The sequence below is a fragment of the Hyperolius riggenbachi genome, chromosome 1, assembly GCF_040937935.1.
Source record: "Hyperolius riggenbachi isolate aHypRig1 chromosome 1, aHypRig1.pri, whole genome shotgun sequence".
In the NCBI taxonomy this organism is placed as follows: domain Eukaryota; kingdom Metazoa; phylum Chordata; class Amphibia; order Anura; family Hyperoliidae; genus Hyperolius; species Hyperolius riggenbachi.
In genome coordinates, this window is record NC_090646.1 from 330255927 (window position 1) to 330274852 (window position 18926).

At 45.8% G+C, this 18926-nt stretch overlaps 1 long non-coding RNA gene across 1 annotated transcript in view; it reads left to right on the forward strand.

Moving 5' to 3' along the window:
- The first annotated feature begins 2120 nt into the window (after positions 1-2120).
- The window catches only part of LOC137549333 (uncharacterized), a 42087-nt gene continuing 25281 nt past the window's right edge, over positions 2121-18926 (forward strand). The window contains exon 1 of the long non-coding RNA XR_011026806.1: positions 2121-2260. This is a non-coding gene — a long non-coding RNA (uncharacterized lncRNA). The remainder of the gene's footprint in view (positions 2261-18926) is intronic.

Consider the following 18926-nt stretch of genomic DNA (forward strand, 5'->3'; position numbering starts at 1 on the left):
GCCATCACTGGATTAGACTGATGTTCAAGGGTGATCTTAGAAAACTTGTATTAAAGGTTACGTAGTGATTCAGAGTGCTCCTTCTTGGCACATGAAGCTATCCGTATAAGTTGACCACGGATATAAGACTTATGGGAGAGCCATAGGGATGATTTTCCCATACCTGGGGTATTGTTAATATCAAAAAACTCAGTGAGCTGTTGGGCTAGATCTGCTGTAGTGGAGGGATTAGATAGAATAGATTCATTTAAGCACCAGGTTCTCTTAGCAAATTTAGGGAAATGAGATTCAAATGTTGCCATAACTATGTTGTGATTAGACCATGCGGAAGGTATGTGATGAGCATAGAGTAAATTAAGAATATTAGTGGTATTAGAGAATATGAGATAGATACGGGAGTGGGATCTATGACTAGGTGAGTAATAAGTGTAGCCTCTAATAAGCCCATGGTTTTCCCTCCGCACGTCTACTAAAGATAGGGAATCGATCATTCTGTGGAGAGCTTTCAGTTTGCTTTGAGATAGTCTGAAATCCTGCAGGAGGAGGAGTCAAGTGCGGGGGTAAGTGTCACGGAAGAGCCGTGAGAAAAGAGAACGCAATCGCAATCGGATTGCTGCATGGATTGTAGTTGCGTTGGCAGATCTAGATTGTATGTCTAGGGGGGATAGCTGTCTGTCAGCCTGGGGTCTTCTTTTGGAAAATCTAACTTTTCTAGCTGCTAGGAAAGTCTTTTCATGAAGCCTTGTGCCTGTGACTTGTTAATTAGCATGTGACTGGAATCTGGGCCTTAGCAGAGGTGTCAAAGGTTGTCCTAGCTGATCTCACTCAGATGCTAATTGAACACAAAGAGTCCCTTTCCTGGCCAGTGACACCAGGTGTGAAAGCCCCAGCAGCAAGCAAATGGCAAGTGTTATTGCCTTTTGAAGAGACCAGACTGCCTGACTCCGTCAGAAGCAGAGGGGAAATTAATGCTGTATATGATTTTTAGCATGTTTAAGGAACACCGTTCATATGAGAGGTATGAAAGTTATCTCATTCTGCTGGTCCGGGTCTGGTGAATATTTTAATATTAAATTGAGGCCACTGACATACCCAGGCCAGAACCCGAGGTATTCCGCTATTTCGTAACCGGGCGTGCGAAAGCACCCAAGTTTGATGTCATATGAACTGTCATATTCTGAGGAACATGAATTTGTGGCCGTTAAGTGTGTGCGGGAAGCGTAAGCCGGGATATGGAAAATGTGATATTTGGTGGGCACCAGGAACCCACCCAGGGGATTAACCGCACCCTGTCCAGCCCCTGGACTGGACCTGAGACTCCACCCAAAGATGGGGATCAGTCAAAAGTGTTTGCCAGGGACTCCTCCCTCATTCCTCCAAATTCCATCTTCTTGGGAGCATGCTGCCGCTTTGAAGAACAGTGGCGGCCATCTTGTCTGAACTTTGCTACTGAACTGAAACAAAGGAACTTTACGAGTTTTCCCAGAAAGGACATATTTCCACGAACTTTAAGTATCCGTATTTTCTTCCCTTTTATTTTTTATACTGTGCTATTATTTGTCTCTATAATTGTTGATTTTAACGATTTTCTGTATATATTAATTATTTATATTGCATATTAGTAAACGATGCTAACGTCATTTATTTGTTCAGCTACCCTATTATTCAGCCACACGAACTGAACCCTGGTTTCTGAAGAGTCACTACTATTGTGGATAGCTAGACAAAATAGAGTGTGTTTAACCGTTTTCTATTTGCAGGTCTAGAGTCAGTCAGTCAGTGGGTTCCTCTGTCCCATGGTAACAGAGGTGGTGGCAGTTATACCCTGAAATAGTGTGTAATTTGTATTACCGTAATTCACAGGCTCCCTTCTAGTCGGTCTGCTGCCAATCCCAGCGGTTTCTGCGCACCAATTGCGACCACAGATTGCATGGTCTGTGTGCTGAAACCGATTAGAAGGCATTGTGCGGTCCGGCCACTAGGGGCCCTGTGATAGTAAGAACTGCATTGAAATCACCACACCAGTATATTAGATCATATGTAAGTTTAAGGAGTCGGTTAATACAAGCAGAGAAGGTAGTTAGAAGGTCAGTTGGGTGCGAGTATGAGGAGACAATACAAATTCGTTTGGCATGTAATAGTCCCTGAATTATAATAATACGACCTAAAGGGTCGGATATAACCTGTTCACCTCAATGGGAAATGAATTATGAAGAAGTGTTGCAACACCCATAGTTTTCCCAGAGGGAGAAGAGGAAAGGTAAAAGCGTCTATATTGGGTGTGAAAGAATTTTGGATATGAGGACTGCATAAAATGCGTTTGCTGAATAGCAATTACATCTGGTTTGTGGGCTAAATAATCTTGGATAGCCTTTCGACTTTTAGGAGGGGAGTTTAGGCCCCTAGCATTATGGGATATAATTCTACACATGGGAAAAGAGGTATATAGAAAGGCTTATAAGTGGAGAATTAGTGGGTCAGAATTTGGTAGCGGAAATCCATGTCACATGATGGTGGAACAATGCTAAAACGAATATCTGCATTAACAAGGAAGTGGTACCAGCTAAGATTAGCAAACTCAAATAGAAACAAGTAACAAAAGTAAAGTAAATAAAACGGAAGAAGAAAAATCTCCTCTCAGAATGATTCACGATTCAGGAACCCCACGAATGCGCAGATTAGCCCTTCTGGATCTGTTCTCAAGATCCTCAAGTTTAAGCTCTAATGTCCTGATTTTCTCGCCCTGATCATCAATTTGTAGCTTATCAGCTGCAACAGCATTGACCAGGGAGCCAGATTGCTTTTCCAATACAAAGACACGTTCACCCACCTCCTCGATTTGATTAGAGAGATCCGTCACCGAAGCGGCAAGCTCACGTTTGAAGAGCCGGCTGATGTCCTTGTAGATGGCAAGGAAATGAGCAGCGCTACTTAAAAACAGATAAGTGCAAGCCCCACTTGTGAAGTAAAATACACACCTAGCATACACATGACCTGTCTACCACTGGAGGATGTTGGTTTCCTGTAACAGCTTGCATGCAACTTGTTAAGTACTCGTCCCTCCCACTGCGAAGAAGTCATCCTCGATGGGAGGGGACCTAACACTAACTAAATCCTAACCTATCCTAACCTAACCTATCCTAACGCATAGCCTGGGTGCGCCACCAAGTAAAATTGAAAATTGCGCAATGTCCTTGTAGAGCTGCTGAGATTGATGAGCGGTGAGTGGGACTTCAGCTAAGGATTGCGGGGAGTCAGAGTGGGAGGCAGGCGAGCCAGGCTGAGGTGAGGCTGCAGGAGTAGCTGGAAGGGAGGCCTCGGGCTGTGCAGTGGCGGCCATCTTGGACCTCGTGGCAGCAGGCCCGAAGTGGTCAGTGAATTTGTGCTGTTTGTTTTGCTTCTGGGCGGTCTCGGAGAGGGATGGATTGTCCTCCTTTTCTCTCCTGGACATAGCGTGAGTCAAATCCGGGATAGTAGGACCCAGGTATGGAAAGAAGGAGGCCGCGTTCTAAGAGAGACAAGGTCCTGGAGACGGAGCTCAGCCAACTAGCGTCTGCTCATGCCGACTCCGTGCATGCGTCCCTATATGATATATTTAACTAACATTTTGTATCGTAACAACCAATGATTTATACAGTAAAATACGACGATTAACAACGTTGCCCAAACTTTCGCATCCCACTGTATTTACTACAACTAATATGTTACAAGAAAATGCCAAACATTACACAGCAAGGAAACTATATTGCATGCATTATAAAAAGCAGTACAGCCAAAAACTGTTATCTATGACTTCAGGGATGCAATCACTTTCCCAAAGAACCCTCATTCTGCTGCACTGTATGTAGAACTAAGAAATTTATCAAGCTCCTCAACTGCCCTTAACACAATAAGCATGGACCCAATTACTTGACGCCACTGATCACAACAGACATAGCCATATCAATCCGTGCCATGCACTGAGGAGGACCAACAGTCTTGTAAAAAAAAAAAAAAAACAGGCTTGTCTGCATGTTGGGTTGATGTGGCTCTGTAAAATGTAAAGCGCTTGTTATAAACCAGCGGTTCTGGATGTAAGCCTGGCTTCAGGGGCATAAAGAGATAATTTGCATATTCAGCAGTGTGCATTGTTGGGTAACCACAGTTACACACTTAAACCTACAATATAGCAAGTACTGCACCTCCTGTTTTAAGAAGGCAAATCACACTTTACCTTTTACTTTAACTCTTACCAAGTGTATAAATGTAGGCATTCTACTTAATTTGCATAAAATCCAGTAAACTTTATATGCACTATCTGCACATGTAAAGTTTACCAGGATGATGTTTTATTTCATCCTGTGGTGAGGAGCACATGTACCTACCTACCTATAGGACTACAAATCTCCTAAGAGGCGTATTTATAAAGAATGAATCATCACTTTTTCATTCTACATTTCTAAATATATGATCACCACTTTTTAATAATATTTATTTATTTTTTTACTTTAACCTCTTGCCGACTGCTCCATGCCAATTGGCGTGAGCATTGTGGTAGCCCCAGGACCGCTCCACGCCGATTCGCGTGAACGGCTGAGAATGGGCTTTTCAGGAGAGCGCACGCACGCTAATGTGTGCGCATCTCCGCTCTGCCTCCAGTATCCCAGCGGCGATCGCCACTCGGAGACTGTTAAAAGACGGCGAAGCTGCCGTCTAATACCTATGTACAGCGCTGCGATCTAAGGCACGGCTGTCCCCCTGGGGGACACAGGAGTGATCCGCTGTGATAGGCTGAAGCCTATCACAGCCGATCGTTGTGATAGGCAGATGGGGGGAGAGAGGGAGGGGAATTCAAATAATTTAAAGAATAGCAAAATGTAATAAAAAAAAAAATATTTACAAAAAATAAATAAACACACCTGGGGGCAATCTGACCCCACCAACCAACTGTTGGTTGGTGGAGAGAAAAGGGAGGGGGATCACGTATGTGCTGAGTTGTGCGGCCCTGCAGCAAGGCCTTAAAGCTGCAGTGGCCTATTTAGTGAAAAAAGGCCTGGTCACTAGGGGGGGGGGGGGGGGGGGGGGTTAACACCGCTGTCCTTAAGTGGTTACATTTCTATTGTAGTCCTGCAGAACAGGAGAATACGTTTTACAACAGACCGAATAAAGTGTTATAATTTGGTAAGATTCGACAAGTGTAGACCAGGGCATAATTATATAAACAGGTAGGACAATACAGCCAATAATGGTAATGTTGTAACCAAAGAGCAACAGGCAGGTATGTATGATAAATCAGGGCAGTCATCAGGATGCAATAGATCATGAGTGAACAGGCTGGCCCAAGGGATATCTCATAATCCAAGGGGCCCAAATCTGATTAAATTCATGAGGTCTAGATTGCAGTGAGTAGGAGATAATCTACATACGGTAAAGCCACCAAATTTTATCTAAAAGGGCCAAGGAAGGGGATAAGGGGCCCTTCCAGAATTTTTGCTATAAGGCATTGATTAGCCGCACAGAATAATGCAACAATTTTATATTTGTTGAGATCAGTGCATTTTTTTTAAAAGAGCGCTACCCCCATATCTTTCTGGACCTAGGTGTCTAAGGTGATCGCGATCTCATCAAAACGGACGTCGCAGAAATTTTGAATGGTCGGACAAAACTACCAGCATTGCTCAGTGTGTGCATCCAGGGAGGCACAATGATAGCATATGTTGGGAAAGGAAGGAAACATTTTGGAGATATTTTTACGGGTCAGGCACCACTCATAAAAGATTTAGAAGGCCTTTTCTTTAATAATTATATTGATGGAGACTCTGGCCATGTCTGAGAAAATCTCCATTCAATCCTCTGCATACCATATACTGTATATACCATATGGCAGGCTTTCTCAACCAGGGTTCCCTGGAACCCCAGGGTTCCTTGAGTACTCTGCAGGGGTTCCTTGGCATTTCCCCCCACCGCGGGGGAAGTATAATGGAGCACATTATAATAGGGGGTACTTTAACAAGAATAACTAAATTGGGGGATAAGGAGGCAGTATAATGAGTGGCACTGTAATAGGGGGTAGTGAAATAAACAGCCACACCTACGTTTAAAGACCATGCCTCATGCAAAATAAATGCAGGGGTTCCTCAAGATCAAGTAATTGTTTGCAGGGGTTCCTTGAGATCCCAGCGTTATTTGCAGGGTTCCTCCAGGGTAGAATGGTTGAGAAAGGCTGCCATATGGTGTATAGGCAAGTGGTTAGACTTTGTCTATTCAAAACCCAGTTTGAATTTGAGTTCTAAAGGGGAGTTTTTCTATTTAACTGAGGGTGCAGTGATAGTGGGTGCATAATGCCTGATTTGGAGATAACAAAAGAACCCTTTGCAAGCATGTAAAACAAAAGTATGGACACCCGAGAGCCCAATATAGTGTAGTAAGTACTGATGATGAGGTAAATTGTTGTGATGATCCGCTCAGCTGGCTGCACAGGCAGACAGCTGTTTGTCCATTCCTCTAGTCTGTGGGCTGCAGGTCTCTGGAACAGAGACCTGTCTTTCCATTGCAAGTTTTTGGTCTGTTCTCTTGCTGGGGAATTTGCATACATTCGTTATGCAAATCCCCTACCTGCCTTCTTTGATGACTGGCACTATAAGAGCTTTATGTTTCCCAGAAGGCTTTGCTGGTCATTTCCTTTCCATGGTCTGTTCCTGATGGACACTGCTGGAGTGTCAGCCATTGCTATCTTGTATAGTTAATTCCTGGGGGTTGCTTTAGGCTCCCCTTCTAGCCCAGTCAGGTTGTATTATCTGTATTGCCTGTTCTGTCTTGTCTTGCCTGTTGCCATTGTCCTGTCCCAATGGTGGTCGATAGGAAATGGTTCTGATCTCTGTTCTTGGAGTATAGCTGGTGCAGCGGTTGCTACCAGCTATCTCTTCTGTTCTGTCTCCTGGGATCGCGCTAGCTACTTTTTGCTAGCGCTGGGGATCCTTCTGTTCTGTCTTCTGGGATCGCGCTAGCTACTTTTCGCTAGCGCTGGGGATCCTTCTGTTCTGCTACTCTGTACCTGGATCGCGCTAGCCACTTTTCGCTAGTGCTGTGGATCCTATCTCTCGCTTGTCCCTGTTTTCGTGTGTCTGTCTTGTCTGCTACGCTTGCTGGAGGCTCGGTGAGGTAACCGTTAAGCAAGCGCTCGCGTCCTCTGTTTCATGTTTGTCTGTCGATGGTTAGTTAGGCGTGCTTGTCTCTATTGTGCTTATCACGTGGAGACCGCGCATAACTGTGTGCACTGTTGCGAATGAGTGCGGTGTTCGCGGTTAGCTTGCGTTTGTTATTTTCCGTATCTCCTTATTGTATTATTTGCTGTGCCTTTGCTACCCTCGTATTCTATTCTGATCTGCCTTGTGTCACGTCTGGCGATCGCACCTCTCGCGATCGCGTTCCTATTTCATATCTTCTGTTGTGTGTGCGCGGTCGCGGGGTGGCGACTGGATTGGCGCACACACATACAACCTGTCCCTTTGCTCAATCTCATTCGCAATCGCCTCTCTTGCGATTGCGTTCTGCGCTTTGTACAATTTCTGTCTGGCACTTGTGGAGGTACAGAGGATTGGTTCCTCTGCACTCCCCAGCGCCATCTGCCGACAGGAATTTCCCTCTACAGGTGCGTAGCACCTTTTGCTGGGTGCCTGCAAATATACGCTTGTGGAGGATTTCCGCTGTGTCAGCGCACGAGTTGTGCGTTGATCACGGAGAAAGTTCCACAATCAGTACAGAATGACCAGCCAAACCCAAAACCCCAGTGTAGACGGAATTTCCGATTTGTACGATTTTGTCGAATATGGCTCTTGTACCTTTAAGAGATTTAAAAAACTTGAACCTGAATCAGCAGACGAATTTTTGTCTGATTGTACGAAACTGTTAGCGAACCCTGAATTCCAATGCACCCCAGTGTCTACCTGGGCCCCCTAAATGGTCTACATTCTGTTGGGGGGCGAAATGTCAATGTGGGGTTATGATGTGTTAGATCATACCACCCTGAGTCAAAGACCCCTGGAATTCTTGGCCTTTTTAATTCACAATTGGCTGAGATTACCTCAATTACCATACCCCCTTAATGAGTTGTTGTCAGCAGCTCAATCAGCTGTTCCATCTACTCTTTCATCCATAAAGCAGCCATCCAAAGCCTCTAAGTCTAAGCGTAAAAGATCTAGGAAGGCTTCCCAGCGGAAAGATCCGTTGCCCATGGCAACCACAGATAGAGAGGTTATTTCTGTCAAGTCTGAAATGGGCAAAACCATGCAGTATGATAATGATGTTTATAATGCATCTGCTGATCAGTTTCCAGGTTTTTTGCCCCAATCCAAAGCTTATGTGGATCCTGCTATAGGTAGGATCGCACACTATATTAAAGCAGTTAAAAAATCTGTACTCGTTCCTGATCCCCACCCATATGGAGATTATTTAGATACTGGGTTGTTCGAACCGCCATTTGCCTCATGGGAAATCGGGGCCTTGGTGGAGGAATTTGATTTGGATTGGAAAGCCTTTTGCGATTTTTACATCGCAAAAAGTGCGGATGTCCTGAACGATTGTCTTGACTCTGTGTGCTTTTTGATTGATTCTGATGAATGTGACGAGTGTGTTGTGGATCTGGTGATGTATGTGTGGCAGATCATTTTGGATGAATTACACACACACCAATTAATTGATCCCAATAAAGAGGTAAAAGATTCCCGTTCTGTTCCTGCTCCAGTTCCATCTGTAGACTGTGCGCACTATGATTGTTCATCCTTTGTTAAGTGTGCATGGGAGCCCCCATTTGAGAAATGGGAGATCGAGCTCCTGGTCTATGAATTGGAATGTGATTGGAGATCGTTTTGCAATCATTACCGTTCTAAAAACGAAGCAGTTTTGTATGCGTGCATTGAGTCTGCGTGCACTTTAATCAAGACTGGTGAATGTATCTCTGACTTTGTGACTCCGCTGTTTGACGTGTGGAGAATGATTTTGGATGAACTACATGCGCTTCAATCTGCTAAAAACACATTGTCAGCGGACGATTGTTCCAATCCTCTGGATTTAAAGAAAGTGAGTTTTTTTTTTTTATTATTAAAAGCTTTATTAAGCATATCAATAAATCAACAGTGCAGTGAAGTACAGCAAACTAGTTCAGAATCATCAACTATACATCAAACAAGTCTGTATAAGGGAGCATAGAGCAGTTAGCTGGACCGCTCAACCTAGGAAATGGGGTATCCAGTACATCCTACTGAGATCCTAGGGATCAGTCATTGTCCGTATTTAGTAATACACCATGTGGCTCCCGTCAACCTATACTATAAAAACAAAACATATAAAAACCATAAAGAACAGAAACAAAAAGAAAAAACAATGGATATGTCCATTATCAGACAGCGAGAGCCCATTATACTCAAAAATAGAAAGAGAAAAAAAAAAAAAAAAAAGGGATCGAGTAATATACACACAAGTCAACGTCCAGGGAGAGCTATAGATGTCTATGCGTTCTCCAAGGGTCCCAGATGGTATTAAACCGTGTCACATTCTCTATACTATAGTAAAATACTTTGTCCATCAGCATCATTAGGTCTAGACGATGGGTAACAAGAGTAAGATCTAAGTCAGTGGATTTCCATTTGAAGGCTATCGACCATTGTGCGGCCAGCAGCATGTATTTGTAGAGTGATCTAAAGGTTCGAGGGACGTCATCGTTGGGAACGTACAAGAGAGCCTGGGGGGCAGTCAGGGAGATCGGGAAGCCGAAGACGTCTTGAACCATAGATTTCCATGACGTCCAGAAGCGTTGGGCTGTAGGACAGTCCCAAAAAATATGTAGAAGGGTTCCTTCTTCAGTACAACCTCGAAAACAGAGTGGGGAGGCCGAGGGATAGATTTTGAAGAAAGTGAGTTTTGAATGCATTCCCTTTCCCAAAGCAACTGAGTGTTTGAAGTCTGAGTGCAAGTCGTTCAGAGCAGTTGCTTGTGTGGAAGTTGAACCAGTGCGGTCTGATGTCGCCACCGCACGTATGGCTGCAAAAGGTCTGTGTGGTCCTGTGTCTAAGGAAGACAGATTTTTTCCCTCAGGTTCTCTAAGATCGTCCGTTTGTGAGCCTGTCATGGGGAAAATTCCTAAGTTATGCAACTTTAAGAAAATTATTGATGTGTCTAATAAAGTTTCTCCTGTTGTTGTCGCCACTTCTTTTGCAAATGAATCTATGTCTTATTCTGTTCGCACCTGTGCAGGCCTGTTGCCTGATGACAGTTGCTCCAGTGTTTCTGTTCTAGATGCCTTGCAGTCTGCTCCGCAGATCGCGGAGGTTTGCGATATGGAAGCGTCAGTTTCGCAACCTAAAGCGATCTTGGATCCGCAAATTTTGCGTTCTGACTCCTCGGATTCGACATTGTTAGCCGAATCTAAGAGTGAGACAGCGCTTCGGTTTTGCGAATCTGATGCTGAAGCTTCTTTGCCTTGTCCAGAGAAGCTTTCTCTGAACCTGCCCTGTACCATGAATGAAGGCATGATGTCCACTTGCATTGACATTTGCGAGTCTGATTCTGAAGAAAGTATTGACTCTCCACCCAGTACTCTGGATGAGTCAATATTGCCTTGTACAATATCTCCTGCCCTGCCCCTAGAGGCTCGTCTAGGTATTGCTGCTATTTTTACCTGTCTTTGTGCAGTTTTGGAGTTGCAAGCTAGTTTGACTACTACACAGAGTTCTGGGTGCAGCGAGATTAAAGTTAGGGAGTCAGTGTGTGGTCCAGTGAATATTCCTGTACGTTCCACTCATGATGATGAAATTCAGTCTCAGTTTATGGTGGAACCTTCCCTGGGACATCTGCCCTATTCTCAAAGTAAAGTTCCAGTTTTGCCCTGTAACATGGATAGTACAGAATCCTTCTTAGACAACTTGAAAAATGATGTTCCTGAGGTCTTGTTTGATGATCTGAAGGTCTCCGAGTTCCTCCCAAAGGGTGCAGAACTTGTAGGAGATGTCTCCTGCCCCCCAGGTCCTTCTGAGGTGTTGCCCACTTCAGTAGGCATTGCTGCCTTGCTGACTACTTTGGCAGCTCTTGTGGAGCTTCATTCATGTGTAGTCAATGATGATATTACAGTTACAGAAAATTCTGAATTTGAGTCCGAGTCTTCTTTTGAAAGACCAGTACCTGTGACCTTTACTCGTGATGATTTTCTGCCCGGTACTGGTTTTGGTCTTGTCGTGTCGGACTCTGAGGTTGGCAGTTCCCCGACATGTCCTGAGGTTTCTCCTGTACTAGTGTACCCCGATGTGCTCTGTGACCCAGAAAGCCCAAGTGTGCCTCGGTTACCAGCGTACTCAGATGCTTCCTCAGTGGAGACATGTTCTGATATAGCCTGCCTGCTTGCATGCCCAGAAGTGGTCCCTGAAAGTCCTGATCTTGATGGGTGTCCTGCTAATTTTGAGTCTGGAATGATCATAGGTTCCATAGGGGTTCTTGGTGGTTCTCCATGTGAGCCTGGTGAGCGTTCTGGCTTCTTGGGATCTCTGCGGAGCTTCAAGGCGTTCTGGGAGATTCCGGGAAAGGTTTTGCTTGGTGCCCTGAATACGATCAGCAATGGCTTTGGTGTTGTACGGGACACTTCGAACAGGTATTGCGGCAGGTTTGGTATTCTTGAACGCTCCTTGGAAGGTGGTGGGTATTGTCTGGAGGGTGTCGATGGCTTCTTCTCTGGTTTCCACAGTCCTGATGGGTGTTACGCTGAGACTTGTAGTGCTGATGGGCATGTTTCGGTGGCTTCTGCTTCCGATGAGGTCGGTTTCGGATGGACTGACTCTGGAATTGGGCCTTGTCGGGCTGTCCCGACCTTCATGAGTCTTCAGTTAGAGTTTTGTGATGATACCAGTTTTGAGGGATGTCTGGAATCCATCCCTAGAGGGGGGGGGGGGGGTACTGTGATGATCCGCTCAGCTGGCTGCACAGACAGACAGCTGTTTGTCCATTCCTCTAGTCTGTGGGCTGCAGGTCTCTGGAACAGAGACCTGTCTTTCCATTGCAAGTTTCTGGTCTGTTCTCTTGCTGGGGAATTTGCATACATTCGTTATGCAAATCCCCTACCTGCCTTCTTTGATGACTGGCACTATCAGAGCTTTATGTTTCCCAGAAGGCTTTGCTGGTCATTTCCTTTCCATGGTTCCTGATGGACACTGCTGGAGTGTCAGCCATTGCTATCTAGTATAGGTAATTCCTGGGGGTTGCTTTAGGCTCCCCTTCTAGCCCAGTCAGGTTGTTTTATCTGTATTGCCTGTTCTGTCTTGTCTTGCCTGTTGCCATTGTCCTGTCCCAAAGGTGGTCGACAGGAAATGGTTCTGATCTCTGTTCTTGGAGTATAGCTGGTGCAGCGGTTGCTACCAGCTATCTCTTCTGTTCTGTCTCCTGGTATTGCGCTAGCTACTTTTCGCTAGCGCTGGGGATCCTTCTGTTCTGTCTTCTGGGATCGCGCTAGCTACTTTTCGCTAGCGCTGGGGATCCTTCTGTTCTGCTACTCTGTACCTGGATCACGCTAGCCACTTTTCGCTAGTGCTGTGGATCCTATCTCTTGCTTGTCCCTGTTTTCGTGTGTCTGTCTTGTCTGCTACACTTGCTGGAGGCTCGGTGAGGTAACCGTTAAGCAAGCGCTCGCGTCCTCTGTTTCATGTTTGTCTGTCGATGGTTAGTTAGGCGTGCTTGTCTCTATTGTGCTTATCACGTGGAGACCGCGCATAACCGCGTGCACTGTTGCGAATGAGTGCGGTGTTCGCGGTTAGCTAGCGTTTGTTATTTTCCGTATCTCCTTATTGTATTATTTGCTGTGCCTTTGCTACCCTCGTATTCTATTCTGATCTGCCTTGTGTCACGTCTGGCGATCGCACCTCTCGCGATCGCGTTCCTATTTCATATCTGCTGTTGTGTGTGCGCGGTCGCGGGGTGGCGACTGGATTGGCGCACACACATACAACCTGTCCCTTTGCTCAATCTCATTCGCAATCGCCTCTCTTGCGATTGCGTTCTGCGCTTCGTACAATTCCTGTCTGGCACTTGTGGAGGTACAGAGGATTGGTTCCTCTGCACTCCCCAGCGCCATCTGCCGACAGGAATTTCCCTCTACAGGTGCGTAGCACCTTTTGCTGGGTGCCTGCAAATATATGCTTGTGGAGGATCTCCACCGTGTCAGCGCAAGCGTTGTGCGCTGATCACGGAGAAAGTTCCACAATCGTTACAATTGTAGAGTAAGTAGAGTAATACTCACAAACCAGGGTTACCCCTAAGGCAACCACTGTATAGGCAGGTGGGGAGAACAAGCCTGTCCCCACTCAGGATTAAAAAGTCGCTCTCTGTAGGTCGGAAAAAATATGAGAATTTCTGCTCTTCCACCAAGGGTGGACTGGTACAGTAACACAGGAAAACAGAGGTGCCAAAAGGATAAAATGATATAACATTTTTAAAACATGGAAGTGGCGGGGGTGGACCCTTACCCACTCCAAAGGATACGACAAAACGAACGTGCGAAGGTATAACACAGAATTTATTTATACACTTCACAAGTATTGCAACGCGTTTCACGGGCATCACCCCGCGTCATAAGGCAGTGGTACAGGTGTATAAAGCTGTGGGTCAGAGACAATCAAGTTTTAGACAAGGTGCATACTACAAATATGAATGTATTATCAGAGATAGAATTTATCAGAAATAAAAATAAATAAATTCATATAATATAAATATCCAGAATAAAAATGGGGACGCCATAAAATCAGAAGCAGAAGTAGTCTGTATTAATGTGGGTACAAAGCTTCATGGGGAGTAAGTTAGCGGGGTTTCAGTTGGTGGGATTTTCAGCCAAGTAGGCAAAAAACACTAGAACCTTTTTTGTGCAAAGAGAATGAAGATTAATGGGACGCTGGGATAATGCAGGAAAAAAAAAGGGGGGGGGGGGGGGGGTAAGGGGAGAAGGGTGTCTGCAGGTGTGAAAGTCTGGGTGGGTATGGGTTACTGGGAAAATGTATACCAGGTTAGAAGTAAGGATAAGCAAGGTGTTATTATAAAGTACATACATGTATAAATGAGCAGTGATAAGACTCACCTTAAAGTGAACTTCCGGACTAAAAATATACTCAGCAGAACTGAAAAGGCTTGGTGTTTCTTTAACAGTTTCACAGCATCAAAATTTTGTTTTTCTTACCAAAGCATCATTTTTAGCTGCATTTTTAGCTAAGCTCCACCCATCAAAGAAAAAAAGCCCGGGCTTTTTTTCCCTGATGCTGTGCAGAGCATGATGGGATTTCCTATGTTGTTGTTCACGTTGCCTAGCAACTGGGAGAGGTGCTTAGGACACAGGACAGTTGGAACTGTGTCTCATGCTCCCTGTCACCTCCTTTCAACCAAAAAGATGGCTGCCATCATGAAATCAAACATTTGTGTAATAGATCGCAGAAAAGCCGCCGCGTGTGCTGGCAGCAAGGCGGCTGATTCCGCGTCTAGCGTGGCGGTTTGCACGCAGCAGCGTGCGTCTGGTGTGGCTGGGTCTGTTAGTTCACACAGGTTTAGGAATACGCGCGCGCACGCTGAGAGGCAGAACCTTTCTGACAAACGAGGAGGGATCAGCTGACCAGGTTGGTCAGCTGACCTCAGAGCAAGTGACTATTGGTTGATCGGTTATGGGTGGCGCCGGGGAGCGCCGCTCTATATATAGTTACTGCTGGTCAGTCTCAAGTTGTCTGCCGTTTCGAACACTTACGTGAAAGCACTCAGACCATAGTCAGATCCCACAGTGTGTTAGAACCAGGAGGACCTGGGAATTCACACTGAGCCAGATTACTTCTGTGTTGTTATTGTGTTATACTTCAGACTAGTTCCAGGGTGTCAAGACCATGGACCTCACACCTAAGACTGGGGATTCTGTGTTATTATTGTGTTATACTTCAGACTAGTTCCAGGGTGTCGAGACCATGGACCTCACACCCAAGACTAAGGATACTGTGTACCATCATATTATACTTCAGACAAGTTCAAGGGTGTTGAGACCACGGACCTCACACCCAAGACTAGGCATTGTTTGATATCTGTTATGACCTATTGCATTCCTGACTATCCTTCTGCTTTCTGATTCGGTACCTACGCATATCTGATTACCTGTTGTCAACCCTGCCTGCCCTTGGTTACCGAATCAGCCTTCTGTCTCTGTACCTTATCTGTCCGTGTGTTGCCGACCTGGCTTGCTCGACCTTGAGAGCTATCCCTCTCCATTGAGAGATTAGTCTCTAGACCTGCTTGTGAAACCCACCTTCCAGGTGTCACTCAGCCACAGGTCCTTCCTGCTATCCAGCCTGGGGCTCCACCCCTTTGGATCCCTCAGGCTGCTGGAAGGTTTTTGCACTTCCCAGAGGGAGGTATTTCCCATACTGCCAAGGACCACCTGCTCCTCGGGTGGTCCCACTCAAAGTCATTACTGTTGCACCAAACACTCACACTATATAGGTGTCCAGAGGTTAGTTATACTTGGATTATTGGTGATTCTGCAGATCATCAATAATCAGGTATATATCTGTATTCTTGATGATACTGCAGATCACCAATAATCAGATTCTCTCTGTGTGCTGACACCGATCGTTACAGAACGGCAGACCAAAACCAAATGGACGCACTTAACAGCCGTCTTGATGCATTCACCACCTCGGTGGAGAATTACACCCGGGTGCTGGACAGTCATCAGACCCAGATCAACGCTTTGTCTGGGTCTGTACAAGTCTTTCAGACGGCTGTGAATACAGTGCGATCTCCTCTTAGTACAGACTTACGTATGCCTGTACCCGAAAGGTTTTCTGGTCACAGATCTGACTTTCAGAATTTTAGAAATCGAGTGTTGTCATACTTTGAGTTGAGGCCTAATTCATCAGGAACCATGGCACAGAGAAATACGTTTATTAAGACCCTGTTGTCAGGGGATTCCCAGACTTGGGCATATAGTCTTCAGACAGGGCAGAAGGCTCTAACCTCAGTTGAGGAATTTTTTAAAGCCATGGCTATAATTTATGATGATCCGGACATTGCCTCTACTGCTGAGCGTAAGCTCAAGACTTTGCGGCAAGGCAAGGATCCGGTTGAAATTTACGCAGCCGAGTCCAGGAAATGGGCAGTTTCAGCTAGATGGGGGTCATTCTCACTTCTGGACTATTTTTTTGTCAGGGTTGTCAGACGCGGTCTCTGATCTAATGTTGGGTCATCCTGAGCCGAAGTCTATTGATGAGGCCATTTCATTAGCTGTCAGGGTTGATCATCGTCTACGCTACCAGAGACAGACTCGGAGTAGAAACAATGTGAGATATGTTTCCTACGTCTCTCCTCCACCCGTTTCACCTCCACCGGAACCAATGCAGATTGATCGGTCAAAATTGTCCCGGGTGGAGCAGAATCGCAGAAAAACGGAACAGCCCTGTCTATACTGTGCAGAGGAGGGTCACAGAGTGCAGAATTGTCCCAAGAAGTCAGGAAACGCTGCCGCCTAGGTGTAGTCGGAGGTAATACCCTAGGCGCGCAGTCTTTACCTCTAGACGATAAACGTTTGCTCCTCCCTTGTTCTATATCTTGGGAGGATCAAATAGTTGCCACTGAGGCCTTCTTAGACTCTGGCTCAGCAGGCAACTTTATGGATTACGAATTTGCGAAGACATTGGGGATTCCTATGTTCCCTTTGAATCAACAGATTCTGGTCACTGCAGTGGACGACTCTCCTCTGCAGAGTAAATACCCTCTGTCTCAGACCCCTGAGTTAAGGGTCACGGTGGGGGTGTTACATAAAGAGAGTCTACAATTTCTGGTTTTGCGGATGACAACTTCCACGATCATTCTTGACATGCCATGGTTACAACTTCACTCCCCTCAGATCAATTGGGCTTCAGGTCAGCTAACGAGTTGGTCTACCCATTGCCATCATCATTGTTTAGCGAAGGTAGCCTTGGGTAACACCAAGATTCAGGTGGAAGGTTTCCCAAGCCAGTATTCAGAATTTGCTGACGTGTTTAGTCCCAAATCAGCGGATAAACTTCCTCCCCACCGTCCCTTTGATTGTCCCATCGATCTCAGGTCTGGTTGTATGCCCCCTAGAGGTCATCTCTATAATTTATCTGGGCCAGAGAAATTCGCTATGCAAGAATACATCCGAGAAAATTTGGTTAAAGGTTTTATTCGTCCCTCTCGGTCACCAGCAGGGGCAGGATTCTTTTTCGTGAAAAAGAAGGATGGAGGTCTCCGTCCCTGCATTGATTATCGGGGCTTAAATAAGATTACGGTAAAAAATCGTTATCCTTTGCCTTTAATTGACGATTTGTTTACCCAGGTCACCAATGCTAAGATTTTCTCGAAGCTGGATTTGAGGGGTGCATACAACCTTGTGCGTATCAGGGACGGTGATGAATGGAAGACGGCCTTTAACACACCCGACGGGCATTACGAGTACCTAGTGATGCCCTTCGGGTTGTGTAACGTCCCGGCTGTCTTCCAAGAGCTGATTAACGAGGTGTTCAGAGAGGTGTTGGGCAGATTCGTCTTGGTATATTTAGACGATATACTGATTTTTTCATCCAACCTCTCAGAACATAGGAAACATGTTGCGTTTGTGTTACGGAAGTTGAGACAGAATATGCTGTATGCTAAATTGGAAAAATGCATTTTCGAAGTGACCTCTGTCGCCTTTCTGGGGTACATAATCTCGACCTCTGGCACCTCTATGGACCCTGCAAAGGTTTCTGCTGTCTTGGAGTGGCCTCAGCCTGTAGGACTGAATGCACTCCAGAGATTCCTGGGGTTCGCCAACTACTACAGGAGGTTCATAAAGGGGTACTCTATGGTGATCTCGCCTCTCAGCAGTCTCAACAAGAAAGGGGCAGATGCTCACCACTGGTCCCCAGAGGTCCTGTTTATACCTTTGCCTTTTCGCCTACAACTCTTGCAGCTGTTTAATTCCCACAAGAATGCTGGGCATCCTGGGGCCACCAGAACTCAAGATCTGCTTGCTAGATGTGCTTGGTGGCCGTCATTGGCAACAGACTGTAAGGAGTTTGTAAGAGAGTGTGCAGTGTGTGCTAGGAGTAAACCCTCCCGTCAGGCACCTGTTGGAACATTGCAGCCATTGCCAGTTCTGAGTGAACCTTGGACCCATTTGTCCATGGATGTTGTGGGCGAACTCCCCAGGTCTGAAGGCATGATGGTCATTTGGGTGGTAGTTGACCGATCCAGTAAGATGGCTCATTTTGTCCCCCTGAAAGGACTCCCCTCGGCCCAGGAGTTGGCTTATCTCTTCATCCAGCACATTTTCCGACTGCATGGTATTCCGTAAAATGTAGTGTCAGATCGGGGGGGGGGTCCAATTCGTATCTAAGTTTTGGAGGGCATTCTGCCATCAGCTAGACATGGATCTTTCCTTTCCATCAGGCTACCACCCACAGACTAATGGCCAGACCGAAAGAGTCAATCAGTCCCTGGAACAGTTTCTGAGATGTTATGTTGCAGATGCACAAACCGACTGGGTAAAATTTTTGCCGTTTGCAGAATTTGCACACAACAATCTGAAAAGTTCCTCTTCAGGATTTTCCCCATTTCAGGTGGTCTCGGGGAGGTCACCTGAGTTTGCCCCATTGCCAGTGGCTTCTACTCCATTTCCAGCCCTGGAGGATTGGCAGAGGTCCTTGAAGCAAATTTGGGGAATGGTTAAAAGAAATTTGGGGAGGGCTTTTCAGAACCAGAAGAAACAGGCTGACAAGAGACGTTCCATAGAATGGGAATTCTCTCCAGGCGATTTGGTCTGGGTGTCCACACGACATTTGGCTCTAAAGCAACTGTCACCCAAACTGGGCCCTAGATTCGTAGGTCCCTTTCCATTGATTGATGACCAACCTGAGTATGAGATAGAAAAAATTTTAGACTCC